This window comes from Phyllobates terribilis, unplaced genomic scaffold (assembly GCF_046119375.1).
Source record: "Phyllobates terribilis strain yellow unplaced genomic scaffold, ASM4611937v1 Scaffold_4__5_contigs__length_816908805, whole genome shotgun sequence".
NCBI lineage: Eukaryota > Metazoa > Chordata > Amphibia > Anura > Dendrobatidae > Phyllobates > Phyllobates terribilis.
The window spans coordinates 709,666,463-709,685,835 of NW_027362764.1; positions in this window are offsets into that span (position 1 = coordinate 709,666,463).

Here is a 19,373-nt window from a genome sequence, read left to right on the forward strand (position 1 = left end):
GTCCCAGGTAGTACTCTCTCCTTACCTGAGAGTGGGGTACCACACCTCTGGGTGAGATGCAGTACCTCTGTGGTGACTGAACCCGCAGGGGCGCCACACATGAACAAAGGAAAAAATTGCAGTGTACAAGCTTAAAGCTAATGTACAGCCTATATTTTTACTAATTAAAACTAGACACTGACAAATATTTGTTTCCAATCTGTTTTTTTTACATTTTCTGATTGTGGATATTTCTTTTTTTCTGTACATGAATATGGGGCTTCGATCTTTTCTGAGATCCTGCTGACAGCATTTAGAGATATGCAATGGACAATGGGGAGCAATGTGAAGATGTTCATTGACATTTGTAGGAGACTTCTTGGCATGCTCTGTGACCTGTACGGAGGACTAGAGATGAGCGGATCTTTTGAAATTCTAATTTGCAATGAATAAATTTGTGCGAATCTCAATACTGGAAAGCTTGTAATTGCTTGGAAAATACACGTAGGGGAGAGAAGAGAGAGGACCTCACTGACCATAACAGCTTACACTCTGTAGGTCAGAGAGAGGAGAGTCCACTGACCATAAGAGCTTACACTCTACAGTAGAGAGAGAGGACCCCACAGACCTTAAGAGCTTATACTCTACAGGAGAGAGAGAGCCCCGCTAATCATAATAGCTTACCCTCTAAAGGAGAAATGGATTCTGGAGGCACTCCCGTGGACGAAAGAGTAACAAAAAAATTGTTGAATCTTCCAAATATGGTGCAATTACATGGAGGATCTTTCACCAGGGATTAATGCTCGTAGGTTTATTAAAAAATCATAAAACTGTGAATACACATGAAGGACGTGGATATACAAAGGTCTTAAAAAAGATCACACAATGCGTTTCTGCTCAAAGACTCTTTCGTCCATGGGAGCGCCTCCAGAATCTATTTGTCTCAATTTGTTCACGTGGTTGCTGTCTGTCGGGTAGGACAAATATACCACCACCGTCTATGGAAGAGCTGCAAACCGTGGTTTGAGAACTTTAATAACGGACAAATTCCTCAAATAGAGTTGTGCCTATCAGCACAACTTGCTCATGTGAGCATAAAAGATTTTGTATTCTCTCAAAGTTTTTAGTCTCTACTTACTACGCTTAGGTAGCACTCTCTTTCCCTTTTTCCTCCACATCTTTTTACCCGGAAGAATCACTCTGCAGGAGAGAGAGAGCCCCGCTAATCATAAGAGCTTACGCTCTATAGGGGAGAGAGGATTCCACTAATCAAAAAAGCTTACAGTCTACAGGAGAGAAAACCCTGCTTCCCATAAGGCTGCGTGCCCACGTTGCGAATTACAAGCGTTTTTGCTGCGGATTTTCCGCAGCGGAAATGCTTGTAAAACGCTTGGTAATCCGCATCCCATGGTCCCCAATGAGAATCCGCAAGTTCTATGCCCATGCTGCGAATTTTTCCGCAGCGTTTATGCTGCGTTCAAAAATAAGCAGCATGTTCATTAACTTTGCGTTTCCGCAAGCGGAATTGCCTTATACAATGCAATTAAAAACGCAAGGCAATTCCGCATGTCGAAAACGCGTGAAAACCGCGCGATAAACGCGCAATAAACGCTTGCGGAATTCCGCATGCGTTTTTCTGGGAGAGGACATGCGGAAATGAAGCAGAAATTTTCTGCTTCATTTCCGCAACGTGGGCACATAGCCTAAGAGCTTACAGTCTAAAGAATAGAGAAACTTACCCACTGACTCTGGAGATGGAAAAATACTCTGCCGTACAATCTATGCTCTACTGGGAACCGCTGAGCTGTGATGGCCCAGGTACTGACGACTATTGTACAAGGCATGATAATCCACTAGATGTCATAGCTGCAGGATATTATGGAGAGTGTGGGAAATGGTTCTGGTTAAGGGTTTGTTTTTGTAAACTTTGATTAGAATCTCAAAGTGTTCAAATTTGCGTGAAACCATGAATTTCATGGTTTCAGGAAATTCAACTCTACTACTCCTGAATGTCCACCTACACTTAGACTTATACGCCCAAAAATGATGCACGGCAGAGCACACGCTCGCCCTGATGGCACCAATATATTCTATGGTCCCGTAGATGCATACGTCCGAATCCCATTTTGCGCCTGGTCTGGGCATAAGCCCTGACGTAAGCCACTGAACGGGTGCCTAAATGCAATGTCAAAGCACCCTTACAGTGAATTTTATGCAGAGAAATGTTCTAATATAAGGGTAATTCTTGATATAATGATTAACAAGTTTGTTATGATCTCTGTGGATCTAGCTCTTACCTATCTTGATCTGAGCTTTGCTGTTGAACATCCCTCTCTCATTGCCTTTATTTATCTGTGTTAGAGGTTGAAAGGTTTACTGTATTATTGCCTATTGTGAATGGTTGTAGATCCTGTGTTATCTATATCAGTATCAGTCTATTAAGAGACTCAGTGGTCAGTGAAAGCAATCGAAGAATATCACTCACCTTAATTAGATTAGAAAGAAAAACCCAAATAATTGTTGGGGAACAAATAAAACTTTAAATTTAAAGTTTCACAAACCTTTTCTCCACTTGTTCATTTGTCAGGTGGGCAGAAGAAACCTCCATGTTTATGGTATATGTTTGAAAGCTAGGTGTCCCACTTATTTTCAAGACTGCTCCTTCTGTAGGTAAAGTCCTGCTATGCTAACATCAGTTCTAAAATGTAACCTTAAAGGGTTTATCCAGGACTATTTCTTTTTTTACTATGGGCATAAGTACTAATAGGCATGTAGTTGCTGCCTACCTGCCTGCTGTGCCCAGAACCAATCTCAACCGACACAGAGTGGTTACACGCTCCTGGTGATTCAGCGGCTGCAGCTAACGTCACTTCGACAGAAGAGTGCAGGGGTGGACTGGGCCAGGGGGCAGGGTGGCACATGCCCAACAGGCTGGTCCCCAAGCAGTTGTTAAGGGTTGCCCGGCCATTTGCTGCTTCAGAGACTGCGACCGGCACTTTGCCTTTAAATGTGTACAGGTGTCAACGGCCGGCTGCATCACTGGACAGCAGATGCTATTCACCTCACACTAACCTTCCTCCTCCCGCCAAAGAGAAGCTTGTGAACAGCATCATGGGAGGTCAGAAATCTCTGGATCCTGGTAAGTCTGGGCTCCATGAAGTGATTGAGGCAGGAGATTTATGTGGCTGGACGCTGCTCAGCTCTTCAAGCGTCCAGGGCCGGATCCTGAACATATCTATATATACAGTATATGTATATATCTATATATACAGGATAATATTACACTGCTATATCCTATATGATGTGTACAGACATCAGGTGTATATTCAGGATAATATTACACTGCTATATCCTATATGATGTGTACAGACATCAGGTGTTATACAGGATAATATTACACTGGTATATCCTAAATGATGTGTACAGACATCAGGTGTATATTGTAACATGCAGAAGTAGAGCTGTTGCTTCAAAAGCATCCAGCAACTATAAGAGTTAAAACAATCACTGGAACAGGAAGTGTTGTGCTTCAGAAGCATCCAGCAACTAAAGGGGTTAACACAGTCACAGGAGACAGGGAGTGGTTAGCAGAGCCCCCAGGGGATTATGGGGAACTTGTTTATTAGTCTGGCTGCAGCCAAAGGGAAAGGTGGTGTGTGTGATCTGTATCACACAGGATCGCTGGCAATTGAACAGGATTCAAGTCAAGAGGGAACCTGAGTACAGGTCATATAGACTTCCGGAACTAGCAGTGCAGGGTATCATCGAGCAGAAAGATAAGAACTGGAAGGAATTGTATCACAGGGATCATCTCCCTCATCAAACCCTCTCCCCCTCCATCTCAATGCAGGCTAAAGAATGCTGTGCACTACTGTGCCTTTGTGAAGGAAAATCCTGTGGTTGTATATGCATAGAAGTGTGCTGCTAAAGAGACTTGATCTGTGCTGTACTATGCTACTAAGAAAGACTGTTTATTAATGAGCCTTTAAGAAGAAACTGTTTGTTACTGGAGCCTGTTGCTCAAGAGACTTACATTGCACTGGCAGTGCGGCTTCATATTAAATGCTATTGTTCAACTGTTCAGGAGGACTCTTTGTCAAATGTGTCTGGTCAGCAAGTGAATCCATCTACGTGTCTGTGCCTGAGGGTCGATACCCCTGTATGACTGAGAGAGCTGCAGTCTATGGTTGCCCTGATTAACGGTTCCCCCAGGATTCCAAAGAATTCCTGAAACCTGTCTCGCCCCTATCTAAACTTAGGCGGCGTGTGCATAACAATATACAGGATAATATTACACTGATATATCCTACTAGCTATTGAACCCGTTCTATGCCCAGGTAGCGAGCATTTTTATTGGTATATGCTGCCCCCATCCTGCGCCCCCATCCTCTTTTGTGCTGCCCCCATCCTGCTCCCCCATCCAGAGTCCGGGGGAGGAGTGTGGCACCGGAGTACACGCGTGCCCATAACACGCTGTCCGGCGCCATTTTGATGAAGACACACTGCAAATGCAAATGCGCGCTATGCGTATGTGCCGATTCAAGCTCCACACTCCTCCCCTGGCCTCCGGCCTGAACAGAGGCGCCGCGGCAGCACTCTTCCCAGTTAGGTATGTACTTATGATGCCGGAGAACGTGATATGCGTTCAGTATTTATGCATACCGCAATCTCTGGTGCTATACACTCCTCTTACCTGTAACGGCTGGATGTGTTCTTCTGTCTGGAGCTAGACTGCGCAGGAGCATCACGCATGCTCAGTTTCTAGAGGCTTCGAACAGAAGGACACATCCCTGATTATATTATAGATGTCCCCCAATTCTGTTAACATCCCCCATCCTGGTATATATGCCCCCCCTTCTTATTATACGCGGCCCCCATCCCATCCTGGTATGCATGGCACCCCTAATCTCCATACCGGTATGCATGGCACCTCTCCATCCTGGTATGCATGGCCCCCTCATCCCCAATCCTGGTATGCATGGCCCCCTCATCCCCAATCCTGTTATGCATGGCCCCCTCATCCCCAATTCTGGTATGCATGGCCCCCTCATCCCCAATCCTAGTATGCATGGCCCCCTCATCCCCAATCCTGGTATGCATGGCCCCTCATCCCCAATCCTGGTATGCATGGCCCCCTCATCCCCAATCCTGGTATGCACGGCACCCCTGTTCCCTAATGCTGGTATGCATGGCACCCCTGATCCCCATCCTGGTACGCATGGCACTCCTGATCCCCATCCTGGTACACATGGCACCCCTGATCCCCATCCTGGTATGCATGGTACTCCTCATCCCTCATCCCTTATATCCATGGCACCCCTCATCCCTATTCTGGTATGCATGGTACCCCCTCATCCCTATTCAGGTATGCATGGTACCCCTCATCCCTATCCTTTTATGCATGATACCCCTCATCCCTATCCTGGTATGCATGGTACCCCTCATCCCAATCCTGGTATGCATGGTACCCCCTCAACCCTATCCTGGTATGCATGGCACCCCCTCATCCCTATCCTGGTATGCATGGCACCCCATCCCTCATCCCTGGTATGCATGGTACCCCCTCATCCCTATTCTGGCATGCATGGTACCCCCTCATCCCTATTCTGGTATGCATGGTACCCCCTCATCTCTATCCTGGTATGCATGGCACCCCCTCATCCCTATCCTGGTATGCATGGTACCATTCATCCCTATCCTTGTATGTATGGTATCCCTCATCGCTATCAGGCTACACACACACAAAAAAATAAACACTTATACTCACCTTTCTTCCCTGTGCTCCAGCGCTGCCAGAGGCCGGGGAAGAGTTTGGCGCCGGAGTACGCGCATGCCCATACTGCGCTGTCCAGCGCCATTTTGTTGAAGACACACTGCAAATGTGTCTTCAGTAAAATGGCATTGGACAGCGCGCTATGCGCATGCGCCGATTCCGACGCCGCACTCCTGCCCCGGTCTCCAGCCAAGAGCAGAGGCGCCACGGCAACGCTCCTCCCGGTCAGGTAAGTATGTCCTTATGGCGCCGGAGATTGCGGTATGCGTTCAGTGACTACGCATACCGCATTCTCCGGCGCCATACACTCCTCTTACATGTAATGGCTAGATGCTGGATGGTTTTTTTTAGTGTGTAAGTGTAGAAAATCCATTGTACTATGCTTTACTACAGTTCAAAAAACGTATACCTTTCTTAAAGGATATCTGGCGCCCCCAGAACACAATTTAAGCTACTTATACAGTCCTATAGGGGAATTTGCTCCTATAAAACCTGCTGTATAGATTTCTCTTTTTCTCTTTTTAGTTTTTCCAGAAAAAAAAGGAGTTTTATTTTAGATGTAAATGAGTGCTCCTTGGTGCACCCTTGGCATGGCCAAGGGCTCAGTGCACTATTCCCCCATTAGCTGCTATGCCGCGCACCTCTTCTCAGCTCAGTTGACAAAGCTCACTTGCACAGAGTGAGAGCTGTCTGAATTTAATCCCTGGCCCTCTTCACGCAGTGTCAGTGCAGGTGCACTCTCATCACTTTTCTCCTGTCTCCATCAGATGCCCAATACTGTGCGATCTTTGTGTGAAGTGAGAGGCGTCTGCAGACAGGAGAGGCGTGTGCAGACAGGAGAGGCGTGTGCAGACAGGAGAGGCGTGTGCAGACAGGAGAGGCGTGTGCAGACAGGAGAGGTGTCTGCGGACAGGAGAGGTGTCTGCGGACAGGAGAGGTGTCTGCGGACAGGAGAGGCGTCTGCAGACAGGCAGACAGAAGAGGCGTCTGCGGACAGGAGAGGTGTCTGCGGACAGGAGAGGCATCTGTAGACAGGAGATGCGTCTGCAGACAGGCAGACAGGAGAGGCATCTATGGACAGGAGAGGCGTCTATGGACAGGAGCGGCATTTTCAGACAGGAGAGGCATCTGCAGACAGGAGAGGCGTCTGCGGACAGGCAGACAGGAGAGGTGTCTGCGGACAGGAGAGGCGCCTGAGGACAGGCAGACAGGAGAGGTGTCTGCGGACAGGAGAGGTGTCTGCGGACACGAGAGAGGCGTCTGCAGACAGGAGAGGCGTCTGCAGACAGGAGAGGCGTCTGCAGACAGGTGGACAGGAGAGGCGTCTGCAGACAGGAGAGGCGTCTGCAGACAGGAGAGGTGTCTGCGGACAGGAGAGGTGTCTGCGGACAGGAGAGGCGTCTGCAGACAGGCAGACAGAAGAGGCGTCTGCGGACAGGAGAGGTGTCTGCGGACAGGAGAGGCGTCTACGGACAGGAGAGGCGTCTATGGACAGGAGCGGCATTTTCAGACAGGAGAGGCATCTGCAGACAGGAGAGGCGTCTGCGGACAGGCAGACAGGAGAGGTGTCTGCGGACAGGAGAGGCGCCTGAGGACAGGCAGACAGGAGAGGTGTCTGCGGACAGGAGAGGTGTCTGCGGACACGAGAGAGGCGTCTGCAGACAGGAGAGGCGTCTGCAGACAGGAGAGGCGTCTGCAGACAGGTGGACAGGAGAGGCGTCTGCAGACAGGAGAGGCATCTGCAGACAGGAGAGGCGTCTGCAGACAGGAGAGGCGTCTGTGGACAGGAGAGGCGGCTGAAAACCCACCTGCACTGGCACTGGGCACTAGCTTTGCTCCTGCAGAGTCGACACAGACATGGAGGGGAAAAGATTCAACTCAGGCAGCGCTCGCTCTGGGTTGACGCGTGCGGTCAATCAAGCTAAGGGGAGGTACAAGACATGCTGATCGAGGGGGCTGAATGGTGTGTGAGCCCTTGACCATGCCATGACCTTGACTGTTTAATTAATTTAAATTGAGCTTTGAGGATGACAGAACTTTAACCCCGCCACCACCTTGTGATTTTCCGCTTTCATTTTTTGCTCCCCTTCATCCCTTTTTTGCATTTCACGTTGTACTTTTGAATGACACCATTAATTTTACCATATAGTGTACTGAAAAATGGGTAAAAAAAATTCCAAGTGTAGTGAAATTGCAAAAAAAAAGTGCAATTCCACAATTGCTTCTTGGGTTTCTTATTTACCATGTTAACTATATGCTAAAACAGACCTGGCAATATGATTTCCAGGTCAGTATGAGTATGCAGATCCAGCATTCATAGGAGATTTATAATGACAGGCACGGGGGTATTCTGCAGACCCCCGATTACCATGACAACCCATCGGCGCCCCGTGGTCGGGTAACAGAGGCACTAATGGGTAGGTCTTGTGAAGAGGTTCCACCCAGTGGGTGTTAAATGCCGCTGTCATATTGACAGCAATATTTAACTTGTTAACAGCCGTGAGTGGATCATCTGTTAGAGGCACATGACAGCTGATCAGATCAGCTGTTATGTGCAGGGAAAGATGAAGGTTCATCGCTGGAGCCCACATCAAAGGCAGGGACATGACCGATGACGTACCTATACGTCCAAACTTGTTAAGGGGTTAGTAATAGTCCAGTTACAGGAGCTGATTATCATCAATGAGGGTTCCTAGGTTCCTTTTGATGCTATCACCAGTTTTATACCTTATAAACCTTGCCCATCATCTATAAAAGCATGTAAACTGGGTTCCTACAGAGTCTTTATACCCTCATAGGTATCTGTAATTGCCTAGGTGTGTGCCATCCCAATAATACACCAATTTTCATCTTATTAAAGCCTTGATACTTCTAATTTATGAAGCAGCCAGAGGTAAATATGATACTGATGAGCTGCGACTCATGGGCCACTGTTGTGTGCTTTCCCCCCAGGCTAAAATTTGGCAGCCAGTCCCTGGAAGAGCGGCTTCTCTTCTGTTCTTCTCTGTTGACAGAGCATGATTGCGACATAATGAAGATTGATAGCTGGCTCCCCGCTGCCTACCTGCGGGGAGCCAGCTGTCAATAAGCATGACGTTGACAGTCATGCTCTGTTGACAGAGCAGAACAGAAGAAGAAGAGCTGCTCTGTTGACATGTAGCAGCTGAATTGCTGGCAGGTCAATGACCACTCTGTGCCGGCGCTGGGTAAAACAGCCAAGTAGTTAGTAACTACCTGCCAGTTAGTTTTTAGGCTCTGAGTTGCAAAAAAATAATAGTACTAGATAAAACCTTTAAAGATTTATTCCCCAAATCACAATGTGGTCTTGTAATTCAGCTATATGCATTTATAGTTATTCATTTGTTCCAGTATAACTTATTGATATAGTTTGGGTCATAAAACATTGCCAAATTTAAAAAAAAAAATTTAACACAAAAACCTGATTGACAGGTTTATCTCTCATCTCTATGTAGTTAAGCAGGCCTTAGATGAAGAGGGGAAAAGGAAGAATCCAGCTTAGCTCTAAGTAAAGAATGAGTTAACTGCATTAAAGTTTCTAAAGTTTATGTTATGCTATGCTAGTTCTCAAAATCATAGGTGCACCAACAAACCACTCTGATCTTTGGCCAGAATATTTAGATAATGGTCTAGGGCTAAGAGGGTACAGTCAGAGTTAGGCTGGCAGCACTTAAAAGGATTTTCACAAACAGGTTTTGTGCTAGATACTCCATCTAGCAGGTCTCAAGGCCACACGCTTTAACCTCTATATAGGAATATAGATTTACGCTGGGGCCCATGGGTTGAATTCCATGGAGTGGCTGCTGGCCGGTGGAGCATGATGGCAGAGGATGGTCAGAAAGACCAGTCAACACCATGAGGTCAAGCAATATATTAGTTAAAACATGAAATGAGGTCAGTAACTGAAATCAAACTAACTGAGCAGGAACAGAATGAACCAGGGTAAGCATAACTTATAAATGACAACAAAAAGCAGAAAGTTAGGGAGTTAAATAGGGAAGGACCCTGCACACAGCTCACAGCAGATTACAAAAGAATAATCAGTTTACTGCAGAAATAAAGGAAATGACTGCAGGGACACAAGTTCTAACAACATTAAAATTTAACTGGAACACGCTTGTGTCACCAAGTGGCATCTGTGGTTTTAGTGCTGTGATGGCCTAGTGACAGGGCTAGAAGGCTTGAAATGTTTTTTTTGTCCTGAAGAAGAAGTATGTTAACATTGAAATGCATCGACAAATAAAAAAACACATACCCTTCCTTTGTGTACCTGAATCTGTTATTCCACCCACCAGCAGCGAGGTTGCACAGTGACAGGGGCAGAAATGGTAGGAGCGTGTTCAGACTCGGATGTGACACTTGGGTAGAGATGTAAGATAAGACTTTAAGGCCTCAATTCCAAATCTGGAACAGAGCCACCACTTACCATTTGCATTTATAATACTGACATCTTATGTGGTAAAGTCATCTTTAGACCCTCTAAGACAGGGATGGGGAACCTAAGGCTTGCGGGCCATTTACGGCCCTCGATAACTTTTCTCCGGTCCCAGTGATAGCGTCAGGATGTACCTTGTGGGAGGAGTTATATGTACGGCCCCCGAAGGATGCTATACAAATCCAAAAGGCCCTTGGCAGAAAAAAGGTTCCCCACCCCTGTTCTAAGACATAATGGCCAAGTTGTGACTGCTACCTCAGAACATTCAATCCCAACACACATGGGCTAGGGAAGTGAACTGAATGATTGTCGTGGATGAAATAAATCATTGTGTTACCTGTAGTTTGTCAAAAATTAAGAGCAAAACAAGAAACCCATCCCTCTCCACTCCATATATAAACACCACTCACCACAAACATGTGATTTAAATCTTAGAAGAAGCATAACCCTATTTGCTCATAGCGCAATGTAATATGGGTTGCAACGTGATACTTTTTAAATTCAGTTTTTCAAAAAGGTTAATGGTGGAAAATGCAAGCTTCCTCCAAGCTTTCAATATCATTAATAGAGGCTGACATATTAGTAACCCTTCTCTAGGTAAAGATCAATCAACGTCCCTTTCAATTGTAAATTTGTGTCCCGCAGGCCTCCATAACTGGCTCTATCTAAATGTAGCCAGTGTGTGTGGTCTGCAGCTAAACAATGAAGCAAAGAGATCACTGACACAACCTGGTTTAGGAATCTGAACATAAAGCAGATATGACTAAGGAGACATAAACTATTTTTTTTCCTTCCTCTGCAAAGTACAAAGAAATATGTCCTGAGATTGTTGAAATGGAACATTTGAAATGAATTAAAGGAGAACTACACCCGTGAAAGTAGGTCAGAAAAATTACCTCAATAGCTCAGCTTCTATCATTGATCTCTAGTAACTTGTGAATCGGCCTAGGCCATAGTTTAACTGTAATATATAAAATGGTTTAATGTTAGATGCAATGTGAAGTAACGTTCTTCTCATCTGAAGTCAGGGGAATGCAAGAATTCACGACTGTCCATTCATATGTTTACTTGTATATCTGAAATAGGTTACAGTTGTTTCAATTGTGGAAGTATCTGTTTTCTATAATAGTTTTGTGCCCTAAAGGGTAAAAAGAGAGAAACAAAATGTGCAACCTTGTAAAATATTGTAAAAGAAATTTAGAGTCGGTTATGGATAAAATTCAACTACTCACATTATAAGCTATGATGACATACATTCCAAATGATATCACAGGTGTGCTGCCATCTCCTGATCCAGTGGCAGGGTTATTAGCAGAATCCCACTACTGCAAACAAAAGGAAGAGTTTCCAACTTCCAACAGTCTTAGACCCATATTACAAAATTCCAAAACTTAGATATTAACTCAGAATTCAGGTCATTTAAAAATAGTAAAAATACTAAAATGGTAATCAGCGACCACATTTTCATCTCTGACAGGGATCTTCATCAGAACATAACAGATGGGATTGATAGTTACTAAGAATTATTTAAAAAAAAAAAAATTAAATTAAATATTAAATTATTTTGTATAATTGGAAATAAGCTGGGGGTCAGTCCAAGATAAGTAGCCAAAATGGATGTAGAGGTAGCAGTAGTACCTACGTCATGGAACCTGAAGGGGCCCTATAAAGATAAAAGCTAAAGATGAGTGGATACATCCTCTGAGAATCAACTTCAAGTCAAATCTCATGAATTGTTACGGTCCTAGCGAATGTGAACAATTTTCAATTTGATCCATAAGGATTTAAAAAAAAAAAAAGTAAAGAAAGAAGATTGCATCAGCCAGAGAGCAGGCTCATGACATCAGATATGGCTGCAAAGGCTTCCCCCTAATGACTAGTAGCTGATCAGATGAGGACTAACACAGGAAATATAAGAGATCAGAGTTCACAGCTCATAGAAAAAGCCATAAATCTGATTGTGGTGAAATACTGCAGCGCTAAAGCACATGATAGGGAGGTGCTGGATCTGCAAAGTCAGTATGATTGTGAACTGATTGATCTGTGATATGCTGCAGTAACAGCACCTTAAAAGGAATCTCATAGATCATAGAAAGTTGAATAAAATGATAGCTTGATATCTGTGATCCAATGTTGTTTTTCAGAGAAATCCTTGTATTCTTGCCTTCTTAATATGTAAATGAGCATTAAGATATATGGGTGGGACATATATCTCCCTGAGAATCTTCCCACATTCAATACGAACACACATTGGCTAGGTTAGTGAACTTATTTTAACTGAAAGGGGGCGTTACCAGTGTGAGACAAGTAGATCAGGAGAGGGGACTGTCAGTCACTACATGTCTCACACTGGTAACTTCCTCTTTCATTTAAAATAAGCTCTGGAAGCAGATTCTCAGAGAGATCTACAGTATATCCAGCCCATAGATCTTAACAGCTCATTTACATGTTGAGAAAAATGCAGATTTCTCTGGAAAAAAATATTGGATCGCAGATATCAAAGCATCATTTTATTCAACTTTCTATGACCTGCACGCCCATATAGACGGCTTAGGTGGGATGACCTTATTGGCAGATTCCCTTTAATAACAGCATTTTTTTTTTATTCTTGACACAATGTAATCAAAGAGTGCAGTCTACTACTCTGGTGTCCTAATTTTGTTACTGAAAAAAAATCTTGAAACTAAGGCTTATCTATCTGAGAAAGTGTGCTTCCTAGCTTATAAGACGGATAAACTATAAGCCATATTTTTTTGCATTTTTCTGCCTTTTTTTTTGCATTTTTTTGAAGACAAAAGAAAACTCTGTACATTACAAACATTTGAATTCGACTATCTACCTCACTAAATGTGTGTGTGTTGTAAAAAAAAGTTATATATTTTGCACACTTCTGTGTTGAAATAGTCCAATATTAGACCCATACACACACCCCAAACACAGTAGCCTATGGGAGATGCTTGCTTTTGGAATGTGAACATACCTAGCACCAACCCTCGTGAAAAAGTTGCAGCTTCTTCCGTTTGTATTGCCTGCTTATAAACACCAGCAAGGCAGGCATCTGCTCCCAAAAAAGATAATTTTAAGTCCATTTTTATAATTTAAGTAGCCTAAAAAGTCTAGTGCAGTGTGGTGTTAAAAGGGGTGTTGGGTACCACCAGTTACCATCTGATTTTCTCTGGCCAGATGGGTTGCGATCACTTTGACATTAATAACCTTGTTTTTGCATTAAAGAGCTCAAGAGGGGGTCAATCCAGTCCTAGGAGACCTCTGAGGAGAAAACTAGCAAAGACAGACAAGAAGGGCACATTGTGCTGATGTTTGTGAATCATTTTTATCATTATTTTAAGGGCTGGATTCACAGCCACTCAGCTCAGTACTGATTTATGATATCATCCATGCCGCTGCTGCTTCTGAACATATGCTAAAATAGAGAGAGAAGGATTTTTGGTTCTTTATCTGTGTGATGTGTAAAGGAGACATCACAAAAGCTCGTTTCCTCCCACTAGTTGAGATAGATTTCAAAATTAGAGATAGAGACCACAGAGGGGAAAACTGGTGAAAAATTCAGGATATAAGTTATATAATGGCCAGAAGGTACACACAAAGGACAGTTTATTCTGAAAAGATATCTGAAATAAAATTTCTTATATATAAAAAGACAAAAAAAATTCAAAAACAATTTGTTTTAATTTCAATGGACAATTTCCCCCAAAATTTAGAACACTATTAAGATTAATTGAAAAGGTCAAATAAAGTAAATCATAGAGCGTCCTGGAACAAAATATTTGCAGATTAAATTTTGTTCACATTGTGTCTGAGCCTTTCTTCAGTCATGCTTCCCAATTCATTCCTCTAAGAGAATACTCTGATATTTACACGGTGTAGACATAAATACAGTTACATATGTACAGTACAGACCAAAAGTTTGGACACACCTTCTCATTTACAGATTTTTCTGTATTTTCATGACTTTGAAAATTGTACATTCACACTGAAGGCATCAAAACTATGAATTAACACATGTGGAACTATATACTTAACAAAAAAGTGTGAAACAACTGAAAATATGTCTTATATTCTAGGTTCTTCAAAGTAGCCACCTTTTGCTTTGATGACTGCTTTGCACACTCTTGGCATTCTCTTGATGAGCTTCAAGAGGTAGTCACCGGAAATGGTTTTCACTTCACAGGTGTGCCCTGTCAGGTTTAATAAGTGGGATTTCTTGCCTTATAAATAAAAGCAAAAGGTGGCTACTTTGAAGAACCTAGAATATAAGACATATTTTCAGTTGTTTCACACTTTTTTAAGTATATAATTCCACATGTGTTAATTCATAGTTTTGATGCCTTCAGTGTGAATGTACAATTTTCATAGTCATGAAAATACAGAAAAATCTTTAAATGAGAAGGTGGGTCCAAACTTTTGGTCTGTACTGTATATATAGGATACTATTGAAAGAAGAAGTAAAGAAAAGGTATGCAGAAATATACTGAAAGGTCAATAAGGCACTATGGACATGTTCTGCTCCAGAAACTTTTCTCAAACATACGCTGAACAATGGATGGATTCTGACCGTAAGGGCTCGATCACATGACTGTATTTTCGATTCAAGTGCTGTTTGTGGAAAAACGGACCGCATTCTGACCAATGTTATTCAATAAAACAGCTCAGATGAATGATTTTTTTTAACTGACCAAATCTGCGTGTGAAAAAAAGTTGCAGCATGCATTAGTTTCTTCTGTAAATTGGATGAAATTCGCCCATCCAAGTCTATGGGTGCAAAAAAAAAAAATCGTATGCCACAGTATAGGAGCCAATTTTTACAGATACATTGCAATTCTGTAACATAGGAAACTGTAAATGGTCTTGCAAATGATTTATAGCTGCTGCTGTAAAAAAAGACAGATTCTATACGGAATTCACACGGATGACAAGTGAGAAAAAAGTCATCCCACTTTTCTGGATCAAAGTCTAATCGATTTTTTTTATATGCTTGTGTGAACCTACCTTGAGGCTACGTTCACACATTACTTTTTTGCTGCGAATTTTTGCTGTGTCTTTTTATGCAAATTAAAAGCTGCTTTTTACAGTACCAGTAAAAGCTATGAGATTTCAGAAATCTCATGGAGACGCTTGTTTTTTCTTTTCTTGACTGAATTGGAAAACAGCAGCATGTCAATTCTTTCAGCATTTTTGCAGCTTTTTTTCACCCATAGAAAGCAATGAGTAAGTGCAAAAAAAGCAGCAAACAATGTTGCCATCAATTTTTGTAGCGTTTTTAGTGAAAAAAAAGCATGTACAGCAGGATGTGAGACACATTTATTTTTGTGATTTTCCAAGTTTATATCAAAATGTCTAGGCATCCTCACCTGAGCATGGTAATTAGGATTAGTAAAGTTTCATGAAATTAGTGATATGTGTGACAGTAAACAATGCCCGACCAACTCAATGCCCCACCAATGTGTGAAAATAAATAATGTCAACCAACTCAAGGCCCTGACAATGTGTTAGGTAAACTATGTCTGACCAATGCAACACTCCCCGCTTTTCATGAACTGATATGAACTTGAACTCAGACATAAAAAAAACTTTTCCACTAAATAATTTGGTCAAATTGCCCTTTTTTCAAAAAATGATTACAGTTTCACATACATCTTGCACTGTTGGCCTAACACCTTGTATTGTTCATGCTTGTATGGTGGAAGCAAAGCTGCACTTTGGGATCCTGAAAAATGCAGCAAAAAACGCAGCAAAAAAGTCAGCAAAACCTGTTTTTTGCCTGCAGCTTTTTTACTGCAAAGAGATCAGGTTTTGGCTGCAGAAAAAAGCAGCAAAAAAGCAATCTGTGAATATAAGCCTAATGGTGGTGCTCAGGGATATGGAACAGTCCAATAATACAGTGCAGAGAAAACCATGGTACTTTAACGCTTGCAACTCAGGTAAATGGCTGTTTCTTTTTTCTTTTTTTTTCTTTAGAAAATATTGCTAGCTATTCAACAAAGACAATTCAAAATGAAGTCAAGAAATAATATATGAAGGAAGCATATTGAGTCAGGTAAGCATTACTATTTTAAGTCCTTTACGACCTTGGACGTATGAGTACGTCCAAGGTCGTATCCCTGCACTCCATGCGGACTCCGGCACTGAGCCCGTATGTTTTCAGGCACATAACAGCTGATCTGATCAGCTGTCATGTGCCCCTAACAGCAGTGGGTGGAATCGCGATCCACCCGTGGCTGTTAACATGTTAAACGCCACTGTCAATCTCTGATAGCAGCATTTAACATTCACGCACCGGTAGTGCGTCACTAATCCCACCCATCGGTGCCCGTGTCACATGACCACAGGTCACCGATGGGTTGGCATGACAACCCGGGGTCTGCAGGAGACCCCTGCGGTTGTCATTGCCGGCATGCTATGAGCGCCACCCAGCGATCGGCGCTCATAGAAAGTGAGCATTTTTGTTACACATAGCATTGCTGAAGCCCTGCTGTGTGTAGCACAAGCGAGCGGATGATCGCAGCTTCTAGTCTCCCATGGAGACTATTGAAGCATATGAAAAGTAAAAGAAAAATGTTTTTAAAAATATTAAAAAAATATATAAAAGTTTAAATCATCCCCTTTCACCCCATTCAAAATAAAACAATAAAAAAAATGAAGTATACACATATTCGCCCGATCTATCAATATATAAAAAGAATTGATCCGATCAGTAAACGATGTAACGAGAAAAAGATCAGAACGCCAGAATTACGTTTTTTAGTTGGCGCAACATTGCAATAAAATGCAGTAACAGGCGATCAAAAGACTGTATCTATCCCAAAATGGTATAAATAAAAACGTCAGCTCAGCGAAGAAAAATTTTACCTGATCCACAATTGCATTTTTTAAGCTTTATAGGACTTGAAATTGACTCAAATATAACAGAAACTGAAGTTTAATACAGTTGAGTTATTCTATTTAAGGTTGAACTAGCTTTGTATGATCGCACCTGCCTATTAGGACACATAAGTCTGTGTATAATTGGACAAAGCTGACCAATAATAGATGATTCAGCATTTCAGTCTCAGAGCAATAATCCGCTATGGCCAGCCAAATCCAACTTGTGATTCACTAGTTGGAAAGATTTGCCTTAGGTTATAATTTTAATTTCTGGTCCATATTAAGAAAAAAAAAAATTGCATTGATATCATAGTGTTTTTTCCTACTCGTGTGATGATGTTTATTGTACTGCACGTTGCTAGAACTTCGATTGTGTAGAATGAGTAAACTAAACTCCATAGTAGATGCACAGATGGAGAGATCTCTGATTATTCTCCTCGACAGGGTTACCGGCTGTGAGAGCAGATATGGGACATCGCACCTTGATTTGGCCCTGATTGATATTCTAATCAATAGCACTTCATGCCAGATAGGGGTGTGTGATATCCCCTCGTGATGATTAGTGCATCTTCTTTAATTTGTGAAGAACATCCAGAACACATTTTGGCACCCAAAGCCGTAGATTCTACAGTTTCGTTTGAAAACAGAACATTCGGCTGAATATCTGAAATATACAATAATGTCCTCCCAGCTGTTCAATCCTCGGTGTTGTGTCTAAAAACGATAGACTTATTGCAGCCAAAAAAAGGGTCAAACTCACTCTGATAACACTAATATTCATTGCATATGTGCAGGTTCAGTGCTATGAAGAATGTTAAGTGAAGACGTACATTACAGTCTCAGAGTAGTAAGACAAGCATCCTGTGCAGACGCAGCGCACCGTAATCTGTGTAAGACTTTACTTTTCTCTGGAATTTAATTCTGAATTTATTTTAGGCGTTGTCTAATAGTATAGAAAATAAAGTATAAGAGTTAACCCCTTTACGACCTATGACGTATAGATACATCATATGTCGTGTATCTCACTGTGATGCGGGCTCCGGCGCTGAGACCGCATTTTTCTTTGCACATGACTGCTGATCTGATCTGCTGAAGCCCTGCTGCGTGTAGAACAAGCGATCAAAAGATCGGAGCTTCAACTCTCCTAAGGGGACTATTGACGTTAGTGAAAAGTAGAAAAAAAATGTTTTCAAAAATATTAATAAATTAAAAAAATATAAACGTTCAAATCACCCCCCCCTTTTGATCCATTCAAAATAAAACAATAATAATGAAAAAAAATTACACATCTACAAAATATAAAAACAATTAATCCAAAAGGTAAACGGCGTAACGAGAAAAAAAAATCCAAACGCCAGAATATCATTATTTTGGTTTCCGCAACATTGCAATAAAATGCAATAACAGGCGATCAAAACATCGTATCTACCCCAAAATGGTATAAATAAAACATCAGCTCGGCGCACAAAAAATAAGCATTCACCCGGCCCCAGAGCCGGAAAAATGGAGACGCAATGTTTTTTTTTTTCTCGTACAAGCTTTGAATTTTTTTGCACCACTTAAAAAAAAAAGAACCTATACATATTTGGTATCTGCAAACTCGTAATGACCTGGAGAATCATAATGGTAGGTTAGTTTTAGCATTTAGTGAGCATGGTAAATGAAAAAGAAACCCAAAACAATTGTAGAATTGCACTTTTTTTGCAATTTCACCGCACTTGGAATTTTTTTTATCATTTTCCAGTACACTATATGGTAAAATCAATGTTGTTGTTCAAAAGTACAACTTGTCCTAAAAAAAACAAGCCCTCACATGGCCATATTGATGGAAAAATAACGCAAAAACGGAATATCGCAAGGTCGTGAAGGGATGTTGCAAAAAAAAAAAAAGAATTATAAAACAAGAAACTTTCTGCATTGGTTAGATACCCAGCTTCTTCACTGGCAATGCTTAGATGGACCCAGTCACTGGCTTCAGCTTCTTTTTGGGGGTCTCAAAGATAGCAAGAAGTAGTGTGTGTAATATCATGAATTAGGCTGGATTGATGTGCAAATGAAAGCAATGAGATCAATCAATTTTTTTTATGAAGTAATAGCTTATATTTTCACACTACACCATATAACGTATAAAGCAATGCTTTCCTGGTGATTTGGCATATAGCTATATTTGGACCTGAAAGGAAGAAATCCAGCTGCACGGGCGTAAAATCTTCTTTTATTGATGCATAATTAAAATCGTGATAATATCCACAGTAGGCTTTAAGTATGAAACACAGACGGGTTTCT